This window comes from Falco peregrinus, chromosome 11 (genome assembly GCF_023634155.1).
Source record: "Falco peregrinus isolate bFalPer1 chromosome 11, bFalPer1.pri, whole genome shotgun sequence".
NCBI classification, from domain to species: Eukaryota; Metazoa; Chordata; class Aves; order Falconiformes; family Falconidae; genus Falco; species Falco peregrinus.
Genome location: NC_073731.1, coordinates 11,628,425 through 11,652,424, shown reverse-complemented (window position 1 = coordinate 11,652,424; position 24,000 = coordinate 11,628,425). Strand labels below are relative to the sequence as shown.

Below are 24,000 nucleotides of genomic sequence, written 5' to 3'. Positions count from 1 at the left end.
ATAGATCCTGTAACAAAGTCCTTGAATTACAATACTAAAAACATGAATAAAAATACAAAATCTGCAAATGAACAAATCCTATCTCCATTAAATAGAAACAATGGAACCTTTGGACCATCTACCTCACATAAAGGTATCTTACCAACTAAGACACCAGCAATTTGGATTTTGAGCAAATAGAAACTTCCATGAAGAACAAGTGTTAAAAGCAATCCACTGTTTTCTTCAAAGTATGCTATTCCTTGGGAACATACCCAACTTTCTTCTGCCTGACTGAACTGGGCAATGCAGGTGTAACAACATTTTACTTGAATTAAATAAGGTGCTGCTTGTGTAGGGAAGAAAATCCCAACACATCACAACAGAGAAGGAAATACTTTGGCCTATAGCATAGCTATAATTTGAATAGCATTAGCACATCTTAAATACATCAGAATTCTTTAATATAGATACTTCAGTTGTATAAGGTGGCACTAACAATGTTTGATTTATATGGGCAGGCACATAAGCACACCAAACTGCAAATACACAGCATTCCTATGAAAATGAAAACGGGAGATTAAAATTCTCAGCTTTGTAAAAAAAAAAAAAAGAGAGAGAGAGACTGATGGATATATTATCCAGGATTCTTTGTTATCCCAAAGGCAAAGATGTTATTAAATAATGACAAATTCCTCCCCAAACAGCTCAGTTTGGTGCTCTCAGACTCCCGCACTGAGCGTAACTGGTAGGTACACACAGACTGTGGGGTCCCTCACATCTGTCTGTGCCTGTGCGGTCAGTGCTCCCCGGTTCTGCAGGGCAATGAATTGCTGAGGAAGGTCCAACCTCCAGTACCAGGGACCAGTTCAGAAGCTCCCCCTTGTTGACTCTGAAACAGAACTGCTGCCCCAGAAAGGGTAACTGAACTTTTGCTGGGTTTCCTGAGCATTTCTTCAAACTACTGCTATATGTGCCAGACATTTAACATCAAAATAAAGGTAAAGATTAAATTATTTTATTACTAGACTCAGAGCAGGAATTTCTACTCAGTTTTTATTTTGCTTCCTTGTCTGCCTTAAACTTAAACTTAAAAGGATAGGGCTGCTTGCTGGCAACAGTGCTGTCTTGGAGAAGGCTCCAAAACCAGTGCCTAGAACGTGGCTTTTGCACCACCTGACCCAGCCTGCTTCCCCCGCGAGCTTCCCATGTACTTCGCAACTTGCATTCAGTAAATATGTATCATGGTCTCACCTTCTGTCTGTACCAGTAATTAACCAGTTCAAACAGTGGAGGATGAAGCAGAGCACAAGCTAAAAAACTGCTGGTGAACCTGGAGCACGACCTGTAAAACGGCTCCTTTTTTCAAGGTCGGACTCCCAGTGCTATGACAGACAGCTATTCAAAGGACAGTAACTGTGGCACCTTTATTACCACGTTTTACTAATTGCAGGAATCACAAGTTCTAGAAGGATGTGTGGACATGCCCCCAAACCAGGCCAATGTCTTACTGTGCTTTATAATTAGCAAGGAAGTTCACTGTAGCCTTTCTGGACAGCATGTATCAAAAAAGTGTCTCAGGTCTGAATTTATTCTGTTGCACTTACAAAAAGCAGAAATCTCAGCAAGGTCATTGCCATTTATTAAGATAGGTAGGGATGGCAAACGTCTGGAAAACATCTCATGGTTTAGTGGGATAAGGTCTCAACCCTCCCTCCCATTCCTTTAGGTAATAAAGGTCATGTTTTACTGGAATTGCTCAGTTAGCCTCTTGCCACAATATTTGCAATTCTGAAAGACACTGAAGACTAAAAAAAAAGGTTAAAAAAAAGAAGACATTTCATAAAACCAGATCCCTCTCATACACTAATAATCAGCGCTCTGATTTGGGGCGGGGGGGGGTGGGGGGGGGGGGTGGTACAGGGAAGAGGAATCTGACTGAAGTTAATTTTAAGTCTTGACTTTCAGAAACTGCTGAGCATCCTGCCTTTTGAAAACTGCCATCTTTCACAAACGTCTAAAGGTCATAAGATATTACGGCATTGACCACATTTTTTAAAACTTCCAGACACAGCCCACTTATTCCTGGGAAACAACTGATTAACATTCAAAGATTGCATGTGTGAATTCAAAACATTTCAATTACTTTCCACGCATCTATTTATTCATCACCAGTACAGATCTACCTCCTACAAAGACCTAAGACTACCCACATGCAATTACAACCTTAATATAATGAAAAAGCACACGAGGGCAGGTAGTTTCGCAGGATCAAGGTATCACCTTAAATTGCACATATATCTGTAACAAGATAATGGCCCAACTGAGTCTAATACTCCTTTGCTTTCTTTTAATATTATACAACATTCAAACAAAGAATAGCCAGGCCTAATGGCCCATTAAATAGATAGTACTGAAGAGCAATAAATTTTTTTCGCAATTCATTTAACATCCTCAGTACAACTTAACTGGGTATGAATAAGATTATAAAACTTATTTCCATTGCAAAGGACATTTAAAACGTATCAGAAAGAATATGCACATTTATTTTAAAATAAAGGAAACTATTAATATAGCATATCCATTATATCTAAAAATCTTCACACTTTACAGTAGATTAAAGAAACAAATAGAGGGGAATAATTTGTAAGAAAATGATGAAAAGCTCTGCTTTACTTGCATCTAATGTGAAGACCTTCCCACTGTGGTCTCACTGTGACCAAACTAGGAATTCCTACCCCAAAAGGGTCTACAAACTTGATGTAAAATAAAACAAAACAGGCACTTGAGGAAAAAAACCTGAACACCTTTACCAGTTTCAAATACATCACATTGCCAGATGCACACCCTCCTTACCTCTGTGCTACAAGAAAAACCATATATATGCTTTGAATCTCTCTCTTGTACATAATTTCTCATTCACTAGACCTGCACCATTTAAGGACTTCTTGAATTTCAGTTATTTTAGAGGCCCACAAAACTATTGACTATTTTTTTCTTATGCCCAATTTCTTTTTACTTCTGACCAATATACATGACTGACTTTCTGCCTTTGTTGAAATAAAGAAGGGTGTGCTGGCAGCCACAGCAGAAGGCACCACTGGAAACTCTTTCCAAATTACAGCCCTTTTATTTGTTTTCTCAAAGACATCTGCCACTGTAAACATGAGAGGGGTGGTCACTAATGGACAGTTAAAAGGAAATAACTGAAAAGAAAAAGGCGTTCTGGAGAGAATGTGTATCTAAAACCACAAAATGTAAATTTAAACAAAAAAATTCTTGCAAATGGCTACAAGTGTGGCTTACATTTAACAGATCGGGGGGCCGGGAGGGGGGAAGGTTAAAACTTGGAATGAACAAACTGACATCTATAATCAAAGATGAAGTTGAACTGTGATTTTATAATTATGCTCTCATCTTCCATGCTAAGAAGTCTCCTTCTTGCATGGACTAGAGTTTCCAGTAACCCAACAGATGCCTTCCAGTCTCATTTCTTAATTTGTTTTGGAACTGTTTTTCTCTTATTTCAATAAGACTTTATACCTTTCCAGAAAGATGAATGATTGTATTTTGTTAAATATTTGTCCAGAAGTAGCCACCCAATCCTGCCTCTGTTTTAAGTAATGTGAAAGAAAGCCACAGAGTTATGTAGAACAGCTATATTATAAAACTGTTCTATTTGCATCACGCACAAATGCTCAAAGTTTACTACAGTGTATCCAACCCCCCCTGCAAAACCCCCCAAGAAAATACCTATGTATTTCAAGACACTTATTTTTTGTTATATAGCAATAAAGTTTAAAGAGCATCGGTCTCATCAATTTAAGAAGCTGGACGTAAAATAAGACATTCTTATTGCCATGGTACTTACTAAAAAGTTGAAGTCCATTGTTAAGATCATGACTGCAGTAACACATACCTGCCACTAATTTTTTCTTTATTTTACCTTTTTTCACCTCTGAATAGACCTTAAAGTTCTGTCAATTTTACACCATTTCTAAAACACGCTTAGTAATACTGAGGATGTATTTTTGATGCCTCGGTATGTTATTCACAAACCTAAAACCCATAGCCATGATTAAATTAAAGACTTCAGGATCTCATTATCATATTAAAGACTCGCAGTAGCTACAAACACCACTGTTCAAAAAAGCCACACAAAGAAAACACTCATTTTGTATTTTTAATTAAAACCTACAGACACAGTCTTGTGGCCACAGATACTGCCAAGCATGAGTGAGACACACTGTCTTCCAATAGAGCCACACTAAATATTTTAAAACCGAAGCTGTTCCTCAGACCCCCTTTACTGCATCTTTGCAAACATATGATCTATGAATGCAGTCCACGCTGCAGGCAATAGTGTCAGTTCCAAATATGTCATGCTCTGCTGCCTCTTGATTTTCTGTTTCAGAATCAACCCAGGGCAAGCCTCTTTTATAATAGGCCTAATTAACACCCTGTGTTCTGCTCCGTTTTGATAGAAAAAAAGATTGCCCACAGAGTATTTCAAAAGCCGAGGTTTAAGAAAACATTAGCCTTTGGGTAAAAAGAAAACAAAAGCCTTCTAAATATTGTCATCTTGCAATAATTTAATTAGCTTGACTTTTTCTTCATTTTTCTGTATAGGAATAACACCAGGATTTTCACAGTACCATTTTGAGCATCAGAAAAAACGGCACCAGAAAAGATGAGCCCCCTCGCATAATGAAGCAGGAGCAGGAGGGGTTAAGCCCCCCTACAGGCTGTGAGTTACAAATCCCTTGTCAAGACAGTAAAACAATGCAAGAAGGGTGGGCCCCTGAATTCACTGGGTACAGCATCAGGCTCCAAGTTCATTATTGTTATTGTTCAAATACAGCCTTAAAATTTTGCTCTTCTGATGTCAGCACTGAGCCCATTAGCAGTCCCCCCCAAAAAATAAAAAATAATCATATGTTAGGAAAGGCGAAGAGAAATTACCAAAAAAATAGAATGAGACTGCATTCAATTATTAGTACCACTTCAACACCATGTGCATTCTTCCCCGTTCTCAAAGACACGACAGAACTGGCAAAAGGACAAGCGAAAGGCAACTGAACAACCCAAGGTATGGAATGAGCTGCTGTACTATCTAAAATGAAATAAACTAAGGCTTTGCAGCCTCAGTGGCTATGAAGCGTATCAAAGTTTTTTTAAAAAATTATGAGTATTTCAAAAAGTGAATAGAACTGGACTGATCAGGTGCACCATTAGAAGAAATGGTGCCACTTGTGAAAGAACACGCACCACCCAACACATCACTGTTGAGCTTTCAAAAAGCTTAGCACTAAATGCTGGGGCAGTAAATAGCGTTACAGGTTCAAAAGTAATTGGGTAAACTCGCGTAAGAACAGGCCATCAGGGGCTAATAAAGGTGGAGCTGTCGCCCTCGGCCACATACCAGCACTACTCCACAGACGCTGCCCCATCCCTATAGCCTCCCATAGGCAGCTGTCATTGCCTACTGCTGGTGATAAAGAAATGGGCTAACAACCTCCGTCTGTCTTGGCACTGCTATCTATTCTTTTAAGCATCTTCTAGGAAACTTGGAACAAAAAATAAGTTTAACCACAAAATAAAAGGAAAACCGTGTTCAATTATAGAAGCAAAATGCATTGCTCAAGTAAGTTGGTCAGTCATCTGCGGTTAGTGTAATAATGTGGCCCAAGGGAGCAGACCATTGCTCTTAACTATTTCTGGTTTGCTTCTTTTTTAATAATATTTGATATTGGCGAAGTTAAGTATTTTCCGGAAAGTTTTGTTTACAAGACAAACAACATTTAAAAACCTATCACAAATCTATCCATGAATCCGGAAACACACCTTTGCTAGAAAAAGCAGAAGATATTATTTCATTAGACAGGTGCGTGCCGTTGAGTAAACAGACACAATTTCCCGTGTTTCCAAAGGACAGGAAAAAGAAACCCGAACAATATAAGACATAAAACCCAAACTCAGCTTTTAAAGAATAACTGACTACTAAAACTATGTGTGGTCCCCAGTTTTGGAGATACTACTATTTCCATGGCACACTCTAATCCCCAATAATGGAATCCGTGAGAGAGATCACACTCTGCCATTAAATAGGGCTCCACATAATCTTGAAAAGGTGGTCAGGTAACGAAGGGATGCTTCCTGGGGGCTATGGAGCCATATAACATGGGGGGTGGGGAATACGTAATCAAGTAAGAATAATTAATGACATCTAAAATTACAAAATTTTATATTCATTAGTTTTGTTTGTTTGAAAAAATGGCTCAGCAGGCATCAGTGGAGAAACGATGCGAGTGAGTACCGCAGAGGGAGCCCATACTGCCATGGGCCACTTTTCAGAATCTCTCCTCTGAAAGATCGCTGGTTTTACCCAACATCAGTTCTCTAAAACCAACAAAGTATGACCAAACACAAAGCATAAAGCTATGACCAAATCATGTTTGCATCCAAATCTAGAATATAAGTGTGCGGAAGCATCAATGTAAAGCTACAGGATTGCTTTATATAATAAATACATAATGATATGAAGAAAGGCATGTATAAATAAAAGATTAAAAAAAGATAAAAAGAAAGATACATATAAAGAAGGGTATTCAGAGAATGCCTGAGAATAAAGTGTTTTGCATGGTCAGGGGATGAACCCCCCCTTAATTATTAATACAACTCTTTACTATAGCATTTAGTAAAATAAAAAGGATCAAAAAATTCTATTTGAAGTAAATGTAATGAAATAAATCTGGTATTAAAGGTAAGCTAGAAGTGTCAAATTAATCTTCCACTTAGCCACGAAAATGAAAAAAAATATTTTCTGTAGAGAAAAAAAATTACAGGATTTATATATTCTACAGACAAAATCTTTTCTTGAAAATAAAAATAAACCCAAAACAAATCAGGTGCAAGCTTGCCTACCACCTCATGTTAAGTGTCTCAAGTGCAGGCATTCCACAGAGATGAACAGAAGCATACTGCTACTCTAAGAACACGAAGCAGGATTTTTAAGGAAGTTAATCTGGCTTTCATCATCCCTGCACCGGAGGAAGGAGTAGTGATTTCACTATTTTTGGCAGAGGAGTGGGCAAGCAGCCACCTTGAAATGGTCCTCAGTCTGAGCATTACCCCTTCCAGACCATAAAACAGTCACTAGTATTTTAGAATAAGATGGGAATTGAAAATAAGATGGAAAGCTGCCATTTCATTGCACATGCTGCAGAAATCGACGTGGAAATTCAAAATCAGATAATGAAGTTGTGGAGCGTTTTTAAACCATTACTTCAGCAGATGGAAAAAGGCCAAGACTTGGGTCTTCTGTCAGCAGAGGATACCAGCATCGTTACTGGAATGAAAGGACGTGCCATTCCTGTGCTTTATGACAAACTTTCCATATGTGTGAGCACACCTACAAGATCACATCCTCAGGGGGAAAGAAAGGAGACCACTCAAGAATCTCATTCTGCCTTAAATATCTCATTATTTTGCTTGGCCAAGATGGCAGAGCCCCCATGCATATGCCACACAGAACGTTTACCGCTTCGGCGTATTTTCTAGAGAACAGCTGGTTGTTTAAATACCAAGATGGGCTTTTGGTAAATGTACAAAGTGCACAATGAGGAGAAAAATTCTAGCCTAATAGCCTCCCTGAGTCTCAGTTGAATGAAAGGTAACACTTGCATTCACTGCATATTGATAGTGCCTTAGATCCTGCATCACTTAGTAAAACGGATCATCCTCCACTGTGTTACACTGTAACAATAAAGACTTAAGTCAACAGAAAAAAATAGTCTTTTGTTAATGAGCGGTACTTGTCTTAAAGCTGCTCTCTGGAGAGGACAAGAAGATATAAATACTATTTAAAAAAGCCAGAGTTGGTGTGTTGCAATAATCTACCATAGATGAACTTTTTTTCTAGGCCACCTCCATCAGCCACAGAGATGTACTTCCTTTGACTTGCTCTCAACACTAGGAAAACCCTCAGAGAAATGGAAGGGGGGGAAACACTATGAATGGGAAGTGTCTGCATAAGAGTACGGGAAATGCCAGATACATTCACAACATCCTATTTTCAAAACCAGGAGAGAAAACAAGAACACAAAAGAAATACAAGACAAGTGAGTTAGTGCCTGGCATAATGAAGATTATCGCTTGACCAAACAAATCAGACTTTCAGCCACCGAAAATGAAAGCTGGCTGTCACCTCAACATTCCAGTCAGTTCCTTCTCAAATGCCTGCCGAGCTACATGCCTGAGGGGACAAAACTCTTCCCCGAAAGTTCAGTAAGCTCGCTCTTAGGAAAGGCAGGGTAAAAACATCTAGAACTAACCCTGGCAATCTGCTCTGTAATGAACAGAAAGGGATTGCTAGTTTGTTTGGTCAAGAAATTTTTAGCAGGTTATTGACATGTGATGCTACTAATTGACAAAGCCACTAATACGAAAAAGACAAAACCAGTGAAAATGCATTACTTACTGGTGCATACAAGAGGCTTCTGACAGGACTGTAAAACACCTGTGCCCTCTAAGTGGCTAATGTCTTTTTAGCAAAAAGGACCAGGAAGGCATGAGTTTAAATAAAATACATAAAAAAAAAAGTAGATTGTACATTCCTGTGATACAATATGGAACTGTAGGACATCTAGTGTGTTGTCACATCCTCCTCTGATGTCATATCCTCTTTTCAAAAAGGGCTGAGTCAGTTGGTAATGAGATGCATAATTTTTTAAATTAATTCTTAATGCCTCCAGTAAAATCTGTGAATATTTGTAACGAGCAGATTCGCACAGCCATCTAACCTACAGACACCCAGCACTCATATTCCCAACTGTGATTACCGAGTCTAAATGAAACCACTTGAGATGTACTAAAGTAAAATGAGAAAAAATTGGAGGCCCAGTAGTGTTTACTCTGGAAATTATGAAAGATGCAATGTAGTATCTCAGATTTTAAAGGGCCTGCTGAATGTCTCTACCAATTACCCTCAGAGAGAAAACCAGTTGTACTTAAGAGATTCCCAATCTTGTCCTCCAAGCAAGGATATAGCTACCCGATGTTGGCTTCCAATTAATGAAGGGAAAAAAGAAACTCCTAGATGAAACACTCATGGGCCTTAGCAATGAGACAGATGGACCAGGAAACCTCAAGGAAAGGCTCTCTCCACTTTAAACAAGGCAGACACTTTACTGCCTTGTGCCTTGAAGAGTCACATCAGTGACCTACACTGTTTTCTGTAAATTAAACAGCTATCACAAGATGTTGACAGTCTACTGGCAGAGGGAATTTCATGGGACACTTATGGCCAAACCAAAACACTTTTGAAGACAACAGCCCCTACTTTTTATTTCTCACGTGAATAATTCAAAATAAACATACAGAAACTAACTTCAGGAACAAAATGGACACCAACTGCATCTCATGTGTGATTTGTTAGGTTCTGTGTGTCCTTGTATCATGGATCAGCATCTAACCACAGTTCTCCTGAAAGTTTATTAAAAAAAGATACCTCTCTGAGGGGGGCAGGAAGGCAAACACCACAGTTCAGTTTCCTTTTTACATAGAACATATTACACAGTGGAGTGCAAGACATCAAAGTCTGTCAAAAAAAAAAAAAGTACCCTCTCACGTTAGTACCAGAAGAGTGATGTCTAAGTGGATCCAAAAGGGAACAGCAAAATAATTACAGGCCCTTGGCAGGCAGATACAGATGCATAAGCAGGCTGTTGCTCATACTTTCAAGACAGTTACACTATCCTGTAACCACAGAGGTCCAGAACTTCATAGCAGCCTCCAGATGAGAAAGAAATTTTGTTTACTTATGTTTTCAGGATTGTTCTGAAAAGCACCTCCAGTGGCTTCGTCATCGTTTGGAAAAATTTCTGTAATTTAAAGGCTCATAAAAACAGACACCCCCCACCCCCCACCTCGATTTCAGAGTATAGTTTTTTCTGAAAAGTACTCTGTATTAATTAGGCATCAGGACAAAGAATATGTGGGTGAGAAGCAGGTGAAGAACAAGGTGAGATGTGAGAAGCCCCACTGTAATCTAGCCTTTACCCCTCCTATTTCTCACCGGATAATTTCTTGACTATCTTTCCCACAAACCTTACTTCCTTCAGGAAAATCTAACATGCACTTTCAATTCACTGTGATCAAGTGTGTGGGGCCAGAGGTTGCTAGCTAGCCTCAAGTATGCCCTGCGCATGCAGCTGCACAATCCACCACCAGCTGTATAAATCAATGAAGAGCTCTCTAGTTAACGGGTTTATGTTTAAAAGCCATACAAAACAACGTGCAGTACAGAAACAAATAAAGACTGAAGTAGAACTTACAGTCTCTCAGTGATCTTTGCTAAATAATGATTTGTTGAAAAAAAAAAAATATTTCCATTAGCTCTTTGAGGTAAGTAAACTTCGGTCTTTAAAGGACCAAGTGCTTTATCTGCCATGCAATCCAGTACCCAATTACAAACCAAATCTCATCTGCTTCATTTCTTGTAACAACTAGGTTCTTAATTCTCAAACATCTCAACGTCATGATGTTTCAATACATAGGTTCATAACTACTCCCTACAAGTTACAACAACTTTCTCCAACACAGCTAGAAGTACAAATTTACAATCTGTTCTTTCATAAATCTTTTATATTATTAACAACTGAAATGGATAATCAGTTCTGACATTTAAAAATATTCTATTATTAAAATTCTACTTCAAACGCAGTGTACTATGAAATAGTCTGCTACTTTAAATGTTTTGAAAATATAATAAGCATGTATTCATATTCTTTTGCAATAGAAAATAGGAGATGTCATGAGATAATAATTTCATCCTCTTATTGCAAAACTATTTCCAACTAAAGATGAAAAATCAGAGGAAAGAAATGTGGGGAAAGATGCTGGGATGATGGTATCTTGCAGATTTGTTTTGGTTTTTAAGACCAGTCACCTGAAACTCATAGGGACAAGATTTGTTCTTTCTCACAAGGTAAGATGCTTTGGAGATAAAGAGGAACTTGTTTCAGTACTGCTGTTCCCCGAGAGCCACCCTCCTGGACTAGGATCAGCTCCCACCGCTCTGCTTCCCCTTTGCTTACCCAGTAAGGACGCAGTCATCACTCAATGAACGCCTCTAACACAATAAAACTTATGAACATTACATCTCAAAAACCTGGTACTTGAAAGCCCTAATACTCCTCCAGAAGAATACTCACTCAAATCAATGGGAAGAAAGACTCTGGGATACCTGCTGTCTTTGACAAAATCCCTCTTGAGCTACAGAGAACAGCACTGAATCATGACCGAAGCATTTTAAAATTTACTAACTGCTTTTTAAAGGTATGATACCCACACAAGAGGTTCTTTTTGACACCAGCAGAGAAAAATTAAGATTGCCCGATATCCCATGTGAGACTAGAAACTGAAGAAGAGAACAAAGCCTCATGCCTTTTTTCCATCATTCCCTTCCACCATCTCCAGAAGGTGTCACCACACAGCTGGGGCTGAAACCCTCACTTCTAACTCAGGAATATTCATCCATCACCAAATTCTGAGTTGCGTCAGTTCATCGAGAGAGTGATTAAAACAGTTCCCCCAAAATAAATATGCAGTATGACACTAGGCACCCTCCAAAGGCAGATTTGCTCAGTTTTTTTATTCAGCTGTCAAACTTATCCCTTTTCTTGATAAAATACTGGTGCACTCTGACCATATTCACAGACAATAAACCAGTGGTGGAACTCAACTGGTGCTACGAGAAGCTGGTGTTGAAAGGGATGTAGCAGAAGAACTGGTATTACTCCACATCTGTTTAATTGATTTCTTAACACTGAACTATTTTAAAGCAAGTTCGAGAGACTGGAACAAGTTAAATTTCTGGGAAGTGAAGACTGACAGGTGGGAACAAACTCGAGGAACTTACGTAGTTAGTTAGGAAAGAACTGTGAATTTTTCCAAGGATATTCTGCATCAGTAACTAAGTTACAAAACCAGGAAAACCCCCAGACATCAGCCAAAAGGCACTGAAGTTCCTCAGGCAGAAGGAAAACAAGACGCAGACACATAGCTGAAGTGCCAAAATCATAAGGTCAATGCTAAGATGAAGCACATGAAGGAGGTGCCCATGAGAACAGTAAGAAATCTAGAAGTAACTTGTGTTGCTGCAGATGAAGGATCTGCGTTCTTCCTGTTTTCAAGAGAAGAGTGAAAAAATACTTTGAAACCTGGCTCAAATTGGTCATGCCCATCACTGCTGACTCAAGGGCATCACACATCAATCTGTATCATAAAAAATAACCTAACAGCTCCTGCAAAGAAAACAGTAGCTGTGTTTAGTTCCCAGGAGAAAGGGGGGAGGGAGGGGGAGGAGAAAAAAATAAAAAGGAAAGAAGAAAACTAAGGAAGGAGCATGGATATCCACTTCTCTCTTATGCTAAGTGAACCAGTTCATCTTAATTTGTGCACACTATTGCATCTCCCAACAGACACAGCTTTGCTCTATTGTTCTGCAAATTAACTGAAAAAAAGTGTCAGACCTCATAAGGAGAAGTTTGTGGAGGCTGTCAGAGAAGAAAACTAGAATGCATCACCTACAGGATCCACGTGCTACTACATTTCAAGTAGTTTCCTGCATCTTAGGGGAAATGCAATACTACAAGGGAAAAGTGTCTTCATGGAAAATTGATGTATGAACGATCTTTTAGATTTCATTACAGCATTTTAACATAAGTAGATTTTTAAGTCTAGACAGCCGTTTACATTTTCTTTCAATTTTTGCCTTCAGATCTTCCACTACATTCTGCTTTACTTTGCAATCTTATTCAGAGCATTTGCTCTCTGTAAGGGCAAACTATCTGACTTAGAACACACTAATGAAAAAATACAGCATATAGAATAATCTTAGAGTACATGAAGAACAGAATTATATAAATCCATACAAATACATGAGGAAAAAGAAAACTGACATTCTGGTTAAGAGCATTTTTTCCTTTTTCAAATGTGATGCTAGGGGTGTACCACATTACTCGTAGCAGTAGCATACAGCAGGATAATGATGATCTAAGGATCAAGACTGTAAATCATTGAATTTATACCACCGAGTTTTTACAAGACAGCCTGGCAACTTGCCCTTGAAGTATGAATATCTTTAAAATATGACATACATTTGTATTGCCTGAGGTCTATTCCCATGCAATACAAATGCTCAAACATCAGCGGTAATGAACAGAATGACCTCTAATTTGTTCTGCTCTTGGGATACTACATAAATCAGTTACCAAGGAGTCACCAGTGTCTTACTAAGTGCTTAAAAACTCTGCTTAGACAGAAGTAACAAAATGAAATTTAGGACATTTTTGGATACCAGTGGCTAAACCCAAATACTATGTAACCATGTAATGTTCACCCCAAAACAGGTGGTTTCAATTACTGACTTGTATAAAACACACTCCCAGACTCGAATGTTATTGTACACAAAATGCAAAGCGTCACCCCAGCTTTCCAAATATCATCAAATATTATAGATAAATGAAGGCCTTTTCAAATCAACCTACAGTTCTCACTTCAGTCATGTTAGAAAGCTCGCATTAAATTTTCTTTTCATACTGGAGATGCATTATAGCTATAAGGAAGTTATTTATAAGTACCAGTTTCCACCCAACATAGATGACTTCCTCAAGTTTTCTGTAACTGATAAACATTAAGCCTGACAAACTTTCTTTTTTTCTTCCCAAACAGCAACTCTTTGCAAGCGCTGACAGCCTAAGAAGCTACTGCCCCATCCCTCTTAGTGTGCTGTGCTAAGTTATTTATTTTTGGCTGGGCTGGTTTTCCAGACCAGTTCACGGCATGTCCGCACAGACAAGCCTATCAGTACAGCGGAAGGATGGCAGGGCAGCAATGCCATCAAACCAAGGGCCGTGGCAAACGCGGGATGTGAATCACGGTGTGCAGGTGTCACTCCCCCTTGACTGCATGCAGAAGGAGCCCAGATGGATTAGTTTCCCAAGGTTCACCTTGGCCATTGAAGTGCCAGTTGCATTGCAACTATGAAACCGGCAGATCGCTGAGACCTCAACCATGGCAACAACCTGGCCAAGAAATAGTTTGTGAATCTTTTGCTGCTTTCTGTGAATACAGCTTAATTAGCTGGTTATTTCTGGTGGAGCTGTTGAATTTACTTTATTGTCATTATTTATACTTCGTAATATTGCAAGAAATTCTTCTGCTGACCTTGAATCTTTATACCTGGTTGTGTTGACAAGGTGACAGATTCCTACTCTCCAAATACATCATTAATCTTTTATTTAAAAGATGCATTACACTATTTCCTCTCTTTCACAAAAGAAAAGGTTTGACTTTTAACACATGAGGGTTAATACAGTATGATGGCTTTAAAATTTGGTTACTGCTAGGTGCTCTCAGCAACATGAATGGTCAGAACGTACAGGTGAAAATTTCTCCATCTTTCTATCTTTGAATGGATTTAAATGAATACAGAAATATGTTCAAGATACATAGACAGAAAACAATTCCAGGAACAACTGAAGTTGCAGCAGCCTTTTAAGAATAAGGGAATTGCTTAAGACAAAAGGCCATATACAAATATTAGAACGTATTTTAAGGAACCTATGCTGGAGAGATTTAATCTAATCACTTAATTCTTCTAGAGTCAAATAATTTCACTGAGGCAACATCACTTTCAGGATAAAGGGCAGATCATGTACAAATACCATAGAACTCACGGTACTTCAGACATGGTATTTGCCACTAAAACAATGCACATGTAAAATATGCAGTTTTGTCCATCACTAAGAAACTAACAAATGTACTTAGACCCTTCAGAAATATAATGAGAAAATATATTTACATATTACAGGGGTTAATTTGAAAATGGAAGTATTTAAAGCAATGACTTTGCCCTCTATTGCCTTCTCACAAAAAGATTACTGAAGACAGAATTCCAAACAATGCCTTGTAATTTCTAAAATATGCTGTTCTGGAAAGTGATCAAGGTTTCCGGTTACATTCCTACTGCTTGTATTCAATGTAATTAACTATCTTTTGATTTTTTGTATGCATAAGCTTTTTGTACTTTTGAATTCTGAATTGCTTGATATTGCAAGTATTTTTTTAGAAAATAAGTTTTCCAATATATGTAAAATATAGTTGCCTTCATAGCATGTAGCTAGGCTATACCGACAAACACGTTACATTGGTAGCCTTCACAGATGAAAGCGATTGAATAAAATTATTTGAAACACAGCTCTCTGCAGAGGTTATTAAAATTGTAGCTTTTTATCTGAAGGGGTTGAGAAGAAGAGAAGACTTTGCAGAGCTCCCCCCCCCCCCCCCTTTCCAGTAAGGCAGACAAAAAAATACCTCTCTGATTTACCTAGGAAAAAGCTGAGTTACTGCTTCCTACGAAATCAGAGCAGGAATATTTTTCTTGTCTGCATTTTCATTAATTACACACTAACCTGCATTCTTTGGGTGGCAAATAAAAAGAGGAAAAGCATTAGAAGTAGCATTTCCCATAGAAACAATTGCCTGTCAAACAAAGCATAAAAAGACAAAAGGCAGAAACAGTGTTTCAGCTTGAATGCCCTAATGTCACCATTTGTCATGCAGCACTTCCTCAGAAAACCCCAAAGTACAGTTAACTCTACTCCTCTTTACACCACACACTTTCTGTGTCGGTACAGGATTAAAATGTGCCGGGCCTGACAATGAAACAGCAGAGCCATCGCACATTGTTATGCAACTCACTGTCTGCAAGGGTGGCTTGTAGCTCCTTCTTTATTCAGCAAGTGCCAAGTGCATGTTTAATCAATGTCACAGCTCACCACAGTGTGCAACTAAAGCCACTGTCATTCCTCTCTCCAGATCTGCTTGGCTAAGTTATGCAATGCTCTGAAGAATACCTTGGAATTCTTTCCGGAGGCTCTGAATGCAGGTGTGTGACAGCGTTCACACTATTGCCAGTAAAGCAGACTTCTTTTCATCCTTTTTCAGGCTGGACCAAAATTACATAGTGTGACTGCACGTAGCTCACTGCATTTGGAATTGCAGCATGTCAACGTGAGAAAGCCTCTTCAGATGGCTGCCACAAAGAGTAAATCAAAGGCTGGGTTTTTCTGAAGTCTTAATAAATAACAAAGTATAACTGAATAAAACCAGGAGCTGTTTTTTTTGTTTGGTGTTTTTTTTTTTTTTTTCTCCAAAGACAAAATCGAACAGCATGCATTTCGTTGCTCTGCATCATCTAAGGAAAAAGAATCCTCATTTTTAATGAGAATTAGTCAACAGTGAGGATCATTACCAGAAAGGGTTTTAACTGTTTTTTCGACTACACTTGCTTTAGTGGATTACTGAGAGAAAAGGCCAGTCATTTGGAAGATTCTGTAACATTATTATCCTCACTGATAAACTTCATCAAGGAACTGTTAATGTTCCTATCTGGTCTGTCTGAGAGAGGAGAGCAGCCCCTTCATGAAGATAAAAGCCTGGTTTGCCACTGAATCGACGAGTAAGAAGCATGTCTGATGACATTTTATTCCTGATGCAATGTAGGGTAAGAAACATTTTTTTTTTTTTTTACCTTTCTGTGAGATGTGCTTTGAGCTGATGGCTTTAATTAGACTCACAGCAGAAATACATTTATCTCCAATGATTAAAGATGTTTGCCAGGAGAGAAAAATGCTATTGTGCTATAAAATGTGATTGCAAATCTTCAGTAAATTGGGGCTATCTGAACTAGTAGAAATCCCAATCAAATTTTGGTTTAAGGTTAGAATTTTCAGATCAATTAAGGCTAAAACAGCATAGCACATTAGATAAAGTATCAACCTCTCAGCCACTAATGAACATAATTTTACAGAGAATATGTTTCTAGAGAGTATTTGACTGTAAATTAAGAGTACAAGAGCAGCTAAGCAATACAGACAACCTGTCAACCCCACTTTTGCAACAAAAAAGGTAATAAATCATACACACATCTGTAAACATCTATCTCAAGTCTCTATATTGTACAGAATTTTGTTACTGTAAACATACTACTGTCCTTTGGCATACTGCAATAATAAGCATATATAACAACAACCACCACCTTTGTATTTGAAGAGACAGGCATTTTCTGTTAAATGTTTACTGTTGCATGTATGTCCGAAAGCTGATCTATTAAACAAGTAAAATGATAAGATCTCACCTGCAATTGCCTGCTTAGGGCTCACTGGTCAAAAGAATGCGATACTGTATTAAGGAGGCACAGATTCCATGCTCAAAAACAGCAGACAGGAATATTTCCAACTGTTTTTGTACTGTGACAGTGAAATATTTAACCACAGCTGAAAATTCACATAATCTCCCCAGGCATTTCAGAGTATTCGACAATGCTCACATACCTGCTTTCATCAGTTTGATGTTTCAAAAGGAAAGAAATTAGCTGGCTAAAGACAAATTTTAGATTTCTTCTACAATAAAGCATGTTAATTGGCTTGAAACATCAAGCTGTTTTTCACTCCTACCAAATCTGTATCTACAGAACAATTCCTTTTAACATGGACACATTCATACAAAAAGGAAACAAAAGATGAATACCACTCAGTAAACAAAGCACTAAGAAATACTGTACAAAGAAGTACAGAGCTGTTTTTTGAAAGATCAAAGCTTGCATGTTTGTCAGATCAGATTTACCATTTGCTTTCTTTTCTTCTAGCTAGCTGCCAGAGTACTGGTGAAGGTATTTGCAGGAAAAATGGGGACCTCTGCCATCACAACATTGGAAGATGTAAAAAGGCAAGAGGAGAAAGAGGAGAAAGAAGAATCTATTTTAGCACTGCTTGGGATTATTGGAACTGTGCTTAATTTATTCGTTATTGTTTTTGTGTACATCTACACTACACTTTGATGACATTTTTGAACATCAGTTGCACAGAGCACAGTGCAAAGACCAGCGATGGTAAGAATGATTTCTACATCTAAAGCAAAACCACCCCACTGTCTGAAAAGATTATCAAAAACATTCCAGAGCAAAGTGTCTGGCTAAGGGCGCTGCATCAATGACTACTAAATGTATCTGTGAGCCCAGCTAGGGTGCTAAATTACGTAAATGAATGCAGACAATATTCAACTCCTCATTGATAACAGATGAAATCAAAATCACAGAAACAGAGATGGCACTGTTCTGTTGCCAGCAAACATGCAAGACACAAGAGATGCAAGCAAACACTGAAAACAATCAGAAGATAGAAAGAGATTAATTAAATATATAAATACATATAAGCAAGCCCCATGATGCTTCCTATGGTTTTGTGCAGTATGTCTCTTCATAGCTGAGACCAGAAAACAGACAAAAGAGTTTTATTTTTAGATCACCGTAATTTAGGCTTATAACTTACACTAAAGTATAATAAGTGTGGAAACAGGAAACTGTTATACCAAAAATTGTAATATTCTAAATAAAATTTTAATTATTGACTATATTCTACAGCATCTTTGTTAGTCTTGTGGAAAGCTGAAAAAGGTTAGATTTTCTTGTCTTTACAGAACCTGTATTTGAAATCATCATGCTATACCGATAATGTGCTTTTCTAATTAAAAATCTTTTAAAGTGATGTGAAAAGAACAAATAGTTTCAGTACTTCTTTGAAGAAATATTAATAATTACAATGACACACTAATACATATTCTCCAAATGAAATAAAAAAGTTACACTTTCTATATTGCCATTTTAAAATGTGTTTAATGGAAATCAAATACTTTCATGTTTTCATCCTGAAGCTCATTTTGAAGTAAAAGAAAAGGTATCACACAAGGATTCATGGTGTTGCATGGAAAACAGGCTTAGTAATCTTTGCCCAGAAGAGTGTACTCTCTCCTTCTGGACCAGGTCCTGAAGACATTTTCCCTTTTTGTACCGTTGATGACTGAGGCCCAGAACTGCAACTCTTACGCATGGAACATTCAATTAGACTACCAAAATTGATGAAACTATTTCCACATTTTAAATTAAACCTACGTATGTCTTTGAATTAGATCCAAACCTGCAGACAGTCTGAGAGCACAGACCTTTTTGTATACATGAACATATCTCGCATATATCTTCTAATAGAAAAGCTACTTTTGAGAGCTCAGGATTAAAAATACAGTAGAAGAACACAAAAAAAAGAGGAAACACTGATTTTAACAAATACCATTCTTACTATCACATGTTCCACAGAGGAACAACGGAGGGGCTGCATTTCTGAAAATCAACTCAGTTCCTTCTCCCAGGCTGCAAAGCTACATCCAGTCCTTCCATAAAATGACACGCGAAGAAATTCACCACTTGTATAGGTGATAGCTTATTATTGTATAGAACTTCATAACTGCTAAACAACTGAGCCTTTGGAGTCGCTTTGAAACAAGCACATGCATAAAATAAGGTCAGGTATCTAAGAACAGAACAAATTTGACAATGATATTTCAGTCAGTTGCAGAAACTACGCTGTAACGCTGATTTATGGATGAATGAGGTGGAAGATGGTATATTCTGGTTTTGCATCTCTGAGTCAATACTGCCTCAACCAGAACAAATGATAAACAGCACTGAGGCTGCACTGGAAGGAAGCATGTGCAGACAAGAAAATTTATTCACTCTCCATAGTCTACAGCAAGTCTCTAGTATTGTATACTCATTTTCAGTATATGAAGCACCAAAGCCTTCTGTAAAACTAAGCTACATTCTAGAGGAATTATGCAGCAATTCATGTTTATTTAAGACTACAGAAAAGAGTCAATACATTATTAGATTTTTCTATGTACTTCTTATATCTACTTACTTATGGGTATTATTGCATTAATCTCACAATACAAGGATATTTGAGATGCGTCTTAAAATGAGAGATTACAAGAACCTGAAAACTGAACAGAAATATGAAATTCAAGTAGAAATTACTGCTGTTTACTTTGATTCTGAAGTTATTTAAAACTTGTCAATTCTGTGAAATAAATAAACAGTTTTATTTCATGTCATTTCAGTGCATAGCTCTCTTCTCAAAACTGTGAATCAAACAGTGCACCAGCACTGGAGTGAGACACTGCACCTTTTTTTATAAACACTTCAACATCAAAACAGATAAAAAGCAAACCCAAAGTTTTAACGAAATGTGGCAAAGGTTCAGCATCATCCTTTTACCAATGAATGAGTTCATCAACATTAATGAAAACTAGTGGAATCTTTAATTTTGCTAACTATATACTGTCTATCTAAACTGTCATTGTACTTCTGATTTCACTTATAGCAAAACGCTTTGACCTTTTGAAGGAAGTCACAGGGTGGTATTAATATCAGAGATTGCCCCAGCATACGAGTTATATTCTGTTTTAAAACAGGACTCTAATATCCTCTCTTAATAGGTAATATTCACGCTCTATACTCATGCAGACTTAAATCTAAGTTCAGTTAAATAAACTCCAATATACAGCTCTGGTGCTTATATGTTTAATCCAATAAATGTGTAAGGATCTCAACAACAGAAAATATCTTAACAGCCTCAACAGTCTGAAGTCAATAGCCTAGAGAAAAGCAGCACTTTGTGATGATGCAACATTTACACTGCAGTAGTACCTTTACACCTTCAGCAATGGATGAATAAAGGTGCAGCATTCTTAGCTGAGTGAGCTCAGTGTACCAACCTCAGAGATCCGTAAGGGAACACAAGCTTCCTAAAGCACTAATCCTACTTGGTCCAGTGGAACTGGACTACTATGCAAAAAAGTAAAGCAACACCATATAAAACCTTGAGAGTAAGTATGTTTAATAGAAAAGAAATACCCTTAACTTCAGCAGGCAATCTAGTGTAGTTCAGACATGGAGGCAAGGCCTGAGAAGTGTGACCTCAGAAGACTCAACTAACAGGTTATCTCAAGACAGGCAGAAAAAAGAATTCAGTACATTCACCTTCAACAGGTTTGTCCACAGTACTTACTAAATAAAAGTTCATTACAAGGTATTTGGCAGCAGGATAAAGTAGCACAACTGTTAATGAATCCACAAGCCCAGGTGCAATAGTACTTGGTAAATTACGAAAGGTGCATTAAAAGCAAATACTGGACTCTTGCGAAGTGGGACATGCTGGTCCGTAAACGCAATCCCTTTAGTTAAGCCCTCATATAGAATCGCATCATCTCTTCCCAGCAGTCAAACCCAAGATGACTGATCTAAGCTAACACCACAAGCTGTGCTGACCGCATCACATGGATGATGGATCTGTCCACCCAAGAAGGAAACGTGGCTAAGAGAGCTGAGAGGGGAGCATGCAAGAAAACCTCAGCTAAACCCACCATTATCACCTGCCTCCTGGAAGCCTGGGAATTCAAGTGAAGAGAAACAGGCAGAATTCTGCAACTTGCTATAAGGTCTGTCACCCAGGGAAGAGGTGGCAGCAAGCCTCTCTCACTCTTCAGCTTTAAACAAGTTTAAGTCATCTCAGTGTTTGCTAGGTACTAGTTTAGGGACAAACCAGTACAGTACAACTGTATTTGTAGGCAAAAAGAGTCTACCTAATATTGTGGTATCACTGAGAAATCCCCACTTCACTGGGCTTTTTCCTGTCCAAGCTCACAACAAACAGTTCCTGTCCTAAAAGTCACTTGATTTTCCTTCTGCTTCTTGATTCCCTTCCACTGCCTTCTCTATAAAACTTGTTAGCTACAAAGACTACTATTACTGCTCCTTTCTTGTCTCTGAATTGTAAATACTAGCTTGTATAAGTCTTCATAAACCTAGGTCCATCAGTCAAGTAACTCTCACTTTTATCAGCAAAATCTAGACCTTCAAGATAGCCACGTGCTCCGGTTAGAATCTGATGGTCACTCATTTGCCAGGAACCTCTTGTTGCACTGTGCAGATTTTATGGTTGTGCAATTTATTCAAGTGTTCACATATTTGGAAGAGTTCCTACAGCAGTAATTCTTTCAATGAAATGTGCTGTACACAAGACAACAGTTAAAAGGTTTTACATGACAGCTTTTGGTATGAAATGTGCATAAATGCACGGTAATGAACGCATACTAGATGTTTCATGATACAGAAGTTAACAACATCGATTTTACAAATGTTAAGTCCTTAGGAATAAAACACAAGTGTAACAAAATCTCATCATGTTACAATGATAAACTCTTAATTTATAAAAAGAAAGATAATAAAAGCCACAGTAATGCTGCAGCAAGACACGAAACAAACACAGGGGAAAAAAAAAAGATCCAAGAAACAGGGTGAGGATTAAGCAGCTATTGCTCCTTGTGACTAGAGCTATCTTGTGTAATAAGGAAAGTCCTTCATTGACAGATAAACCTTCCTTCTCTACAAGAAAAAAGCAGTTATGGAAATTAATGAAAGTGATAAGTTCACAATTTTCAAGGACTTCACAGTCACCTCACTCTGATGCAGATGAAGCTGCAGAATGTGTCAGAGCAATCTGGTTTGTAATGATGTACTTCAAACTGAGGTTTCTAAAAGATTAAATGATATGCAAATACTCCTCTGATCAATATTCCTTTTGTCTAGAACAATCTAGTCCACATATGTTTGGGGCAAATTAAAGAGGGACAGCAAAACACATCTAAGTAACAAAAAACTAGGTAAGTTTCTTAACTGTGATATAGGCCAATTTTATATTGTGATACTGAAACTGTTCCAAGAACTTTGTCAAAACAACTTTGCAAGCAGGATACATCATACCTGTAGCTAAATGAACAAAATACAAAGTTCTCGTGAATACCAAAATACTTACTATCCTGGGTCACCACAGTGATATCAGCCTACTGTGCGATAAAGGGAAATGGCACATCCAGAGCTTCATTGCACATATTTCTTTATAGAAAAATTTTCCTACAGAATTTTATGCATATGGCAGACAGAGATAGATATGTATATATTTGAAGATCATTGTTATTGCAACCACTGATGGCAAAATCTAAAAATCTAGTAGAACACCCCCAGCATAAGGGTAACCTTTAACTGGCCCCACCAGCATCCATTCAACTCCAAGAAAGTTACAGAGTTGCTGAAAATTGCTATTTTCTGTCAGCACTGTGCTGGGCACAGATTGTTCCTGCTGGGATGCCAAAACCTGGGAACACTCTTACTAGCATTCTGCATGCAGTGTCCTAATTTCTCAGCCCAGCATGTTACAGGAAAAATAAATAGTTACCTGCTTCTTTCACATGAAAGTATCTTTTGAGCAAGGTATGCTAGTCTGAAAATTAGAATACCACGTACATGAGCGTTACTACTAATGCTGTTCCCTTTCCTCCTCTGCCTGGGTAGGCATTCAGCGCTGCTGGAGAAGAGACAGGGAATTCAGAGAAAAGATTCAGGATAGGGAAGCCTGAAATTAGATCAGGTCTAACAGGAAAGACTCAAATCTGTTCTACTACAATTGCATTGGTTTCTGAGGTTTTAAAAAATAAAAATAATAATAATAAAAAAGTTGCTTCCACCCTTGAAATGTTTCAATTATGTACACATTAAGTGAATTTTTCGGTCTTACAAACATTGTACCAGGGCTTAACATAGCTCCACAGCTTCTCAACCTTTGTCTCTTGTGACAGCCAGGCTCTCTGTTAACTACACCTCCTGACACTCTTACTAGTGACACTGAGAGCCCCAGCATCACCTGCAACTCACACTCATTAATGTGGGAATTATCTGTCTGCTTTTGAACTAAACAGTAATTGATGCATTGGAATCATGCCTTGGCTATCACCAAGACAAACTGTTTTCACGGATGCCTTTCAAACTGAATGCATCTGTCTCCAATATTCACAAAGAGAAGACATTCTTTCCAGAAGTTACCCTTTTAGCAGCACATTTCCCTCTCAATACTGATATCCTCTTACACGTTCAAAGACAAGCTTCACTGATATAAGCCTGGAAAGTTGTTAGTTTTTTGGGGGGTTTTTTTGTGGGGTTTTTTGGTGTTTGTTTTTTTTTTTTTTAATCCAGAACAACACTATTAATTTTAGTTTTATGTATAGATT

General features: G+C 38.0%; 1 protein-coding gene and 1 long non-coding RNA gene across 7 annotated transcripts in view; one reads left to right on the top strand and one right to left on the bottom strand.

The window, feature by feature from the left end:
* Positions 1-24,000, bottom strand: part of BIRC6 (baculoviral IAP repeat containing 6) — a 183,308-nt gene that overhangs the window by 26,559 nt on the left and 132,749 nt on the right. The gene's annotated exons all lie outside the window — the stretch shown is intronic.
* Positions 15,438-18,456, top strand: LOC101911402 (uncharacterized). The gene is made up of 2 exons (XR_240978.4): positions 15,438-16,549; positions 17,693-18,456. It is a non-coding gene; the product is annotated as an uncharacterized LOC101911402 (long non-coding RNA).